We start from the raw sequence: 4,159 nt of genomic DNA, 5'->3' as shown, positions 1-4,159 counted from the left end.
TGGTTCTGACCTGCATAGTACTGCTGCTCTGTCTGCATGTCTTACCTGGCATATTGCCTGTTTCGCTTCCATGTACCTGCAATATTGCCTGGTTCTACCTGCAATATTGCCTGGTTTACCTGCATATTGCCATGGTTCTACCTGCATAACTGCCTGGTTCTACCTGCATGTTTCGATAGTGTGATGGTGTTGACTCTGTGGTTCTGAACACAGCTCTGGCAGACGGACCTGCTGGGTGTCGGTTGAGTGACTTGGCAATCAGTGTTACCGGGGCAACTGCACATCCTGGCTTCATTCAGATGGATAGGCCTCATCAATAGTGATGACAAACTAACTGCCACACGCCACTGCTATCACACACACACACACACAACACAACACACACACACACACACACACACACACACACACACACACACACACACACACACAACACACAACACACACACAGCACACACACACACACACACACACACACACACACACACACACACACACACACACACACACACACACCGATCTAACACTTTTGTAACTTATGTAGACCTATGTGTGTATGTGTGTTATGATAGCTCCAAAGCAGCATTAAGAGACGATACACTCCCTAATGGAATGCTCCCTCTCCAGAGCTGTTTAAACACTCGTGAAGCCACATGAGATCATTAGACTGCACCTCCGCAGTCTGTCCTCAGCGGTTTGGCCCAAGCCCATTCCCTCGGGAGCTAACTCTACAGTCAATGAACACACCAATATACTATCTGAGAGAGAGGAGGGTGGAGGAAGAGGGAGAGAGGAGGTGTGGAGGGAGAGAGGAGGGTGGAGGGAGAGGGAGAGAGGAGGTGTGGAGGGAGAGAGGAGGGTGGAGGGAGAGAGGAGGGTGGAGGGAGAGGGAGAGTGAAGAGAGACAGAAGACAAATGGAAGGAAGAGAGAGAGAGAGAGAGGAGGGGTGTGTCACGTCTACTCCCTCTCCCCCTCACCAGTTCTCATCATTACACATACCTGCCAGCATCGTTAAGTGCACCTGCACCTCATGACACTCACCTGAACGCATCACTTCTAGGATGACCTCCCCTGAATCTGTCACTCCCTTCGGCTCTGTCCCCAGGCACTATTACTTGTGTTGTTCATGTCCAGACGCTACTCTTGTTTTGTATCGTTCCATGTTTATTGTATTATTAAAGTCACCCCCGGTACTTGCTTCTCAGCTCCCAGCGTCTGTGTTACAGGGTGGAGGGAGAAAGAGGGAAGACCGTTCCCTCGGGGGCTAACTCTACAGTCAATGAACCCATACATTTAAACTAACTAACTAACTAAAATGAAACCCTTGAATGAGTAGGTGTTCTAAAACTTTTGACCGGTAGTGTAACATGATTCTAACAGTTGTTGTTCCAGCTTATACCAGCCAATCAACCATTCAAGAGGATATGAACACAATCAACTGAAGTGTTACAAAATCAGAAAAGCAGATTACAGTCATGCATGTATGAGTATGTCAATTCTCTCTCTCTCTCTCTCTCTCTCTCTCTCTCTCTCTCTCTCTCTCTCTCTCTCTCTCTCTCTCTCTGTGGTCTTCTCTCGTCTCGTGGGGCTGTGTCCCTCTCTCTTGTGTCTCTCTCTCTGTGTCCTCTCTCGTCCTCTCTCTCTCTTCTCTCTCTCTGTCTGTGTCTCTCTCTTGTGTCTCTCTCTCTGTGTCTCTCATCTCTCGTGTCTCTCTCTCTGTCTCTCCGTCTCTCTCTTTTCTCCTCTCTCTCTCTCTCTCTCTCTTCCTCTCTCTCTCTCTCCTCTCGACAGGGCCATAAACGCTCCTGTTTTTATTTAATAAAAACAGGAGCTACGTGGGTTGTTTTAGGGTCTGTTTAACACTGCAGAACATGGGGTTAGGGGGTCACGCTATGAGTGTTAGGGGCGTTCATGTACCCTATCCATACATTAATGTAGGTCATCTGATCCATCCCACCCCACTAGATTGTTCATTTTCCAGTAAATGTCTTTACTGCACAGCTTTTCCATTGACACAACATACATAGCCAATGTATCATGATGACTGTTTTCAGCAACATGTATCTGTGTATTTCCAGTCAGCCCATACACTGCCAGGATATGAGTGAACGTGTATGTGTACGTCATCAACAGTCTTTACGTTCTTGGAAGGTGGTGAAGAGAATCCTGAAGCGGCTCCGGCGGCTGCCCTGGTCGGCCCACATCCTGATCACCCCCGTGGTGGACACCAGCATCACGTCGTTGGCCACCGTAGAGGCAGAACTTGTTCTTCAGTCTCCCACGGACGCACTGCCGTCGTACACCGCCAACAAAGTTACGCTTACACATATTACTGTTCTGCATCTCATAGTCCAGGAAACGCAGGTAGATCTGGGGGTGGAGGGAGAGAGGAGGGTGAGGGAGAGGGAAAAGAGAGGAGAGCGAGGGTGGAGGGAGAGAGGAGATGTGTCAGGAAGAGAGAGAGAGGGTGGAGGGTTAGGAAAAAGAGAGGAGGGTTGAGGGAGAGGAAAGCGGGTGGAGGGAGAGGAAAAAAGAGAGGAGGGTGGAGGGAGAGAGAGGGGGGTGGAGGGAGAGGGAAGAGAGGGGAGGGTGAGGGAGGAGGGGTGGAGGGAAGAGAGAGAGAAGGGGTGAGGAGAGGAAAAAGAGAGGAGGGGGAGGAAGAGAGGAGGGGTGGAGGGAAGAGGGAAGAGAGAGGAGGGTGGAGGGTGAGGGAAGAGAGGAGGGAGAGAGGAGGGGTGGAGGGAAGAGAGAGAGGGTGGAGGGGAGGAGAGGAGGGAGAGAGGAGATGTGCCAGGAGAGAGAGAGAGGGTGGAGGTTAGGAAAAAGAGAGGAGGGTGAGGGAGAGAGGAGGGGTGGAGGGAAGGGAAGAGAGGAGGGTGAGGGAGGAGGGGTGGAGGGAGAGAGAGAGAGGGGTTGAGGGAGAGGAAAAACGAGGAGAGGGTAGGGAAGAGAGGAGGGGTGGAGGGAGAGAGGAGAGGGTAGGAAGGAGAAGGGAAGAGAGAAGAGTGGAAAGGAGAGAGGAGGGTGGAGGAGAGAGAGAGGGGTGGAGGGAGAGAGGAGGGGTGGGAGGGAGAGAGGAAGGGGTGGAGGGAGAGGAGGGGTGGAGGGAGAGAGGAGGGGTGGAGGGAGGAGGAGGTGGAGGGAGAGAGGGGGTGGAGGGAGAGAGAGGGGTAGCTGGGAGAGAGGAGGGGTGGAGGGAGAGAGGAAGGGGTGAGGAGAGCAAAGAGAGGAGGGTGGAGAGTGAGGGAAGAGAGGAGGATGGAGGGAGAGAGAAGGGGTGGAGGGAGAGGGAAGAGAGGAGGGTGGAGAGAGAGAAAGAGAGAGAGAAGGGGTGGAAGGAGAGAGAGACTATTTGCACATCATTACAACACTGCTTATAGACATAATATGATATTTGAAATGTCTTTAAAATCACAAAAGTTTCAAAATAATAATGTTTACTGTTCATTTTGATTCTTTATTTACCTTTTGTTTATTATCTATTTAACTTGCTTTGGAAATGTAAACATATGTTTCCCATGCTAATAAATCCCTTAAATTGAATTGAAATTTTATTGAGAGAGAGAAGGGGTGGAGGGCGAGTGAGAGAGGAGGGGTGGAGGGAGAGGGAACAGTATGAGAGAGAGAGAGAGAAGGGGTGGAGGAAGAGAGAGAGGAGGGTGGAGGGAGATAGAGAGAAGGGGTGGAGGAAGAGAGAGAGAAGGGGTGGAGGAAGAGAGAGAGAAGAGAGGAGAGAGAGAGAGAAGACAAATGGAAGGAAAAGAGAGAGCGAGAGAGAGAGAAAGACAGCGAGAAAGAGAGACATAGATAGGAGGGGTTGAGGGAGAAAGAGGGAAGAGAGAGAGAGAAGCGAAGTGGATGGGAATTGACAAGGAGACGAAGAATAAAGGTAGAATCTAAGAGTAAGGAGGATGAGGGATAGAGATGTCAAAAGATATCGAGAAGGAGAAATGGGTAGAGGGAAAACAGCGGGCAGGGGAAATGGGAGAGAGAGATAAATGTTGAGTCATTCCTTCTAGCTGTATCCCTTTCAGTCGTCACATCCTCAGCAGTAAGGACAACGCCTTGCAATGACAGCAGTGTCCAATCAGATCATGGTACATTTCTTCAAACAGACTGAGAGGAGCTCTTAGGTTTGCACTCTCATTCATGTCTGTG

The sequence above is a fragment of the Salvelinus sp. IW2-2015 genome, unplaced genomic scaffold, assembly GCF_002910315.2.
Source record: "Salvelinus sp. IW2-2015 unplaced genomic scaffold, ASM291031v2 Un_scaffold1383, whole genome shotgun sequence".
Lineage (NCBI taxonomy): Eukaryota > Metazoa > Chordata > Actinopteri > Salmoniformes > Salmonidae > Salvelinus > Salvelinus sp. IW2-2015.
This window is presented reverse-complemented; position numbering follows the sequence as displayed.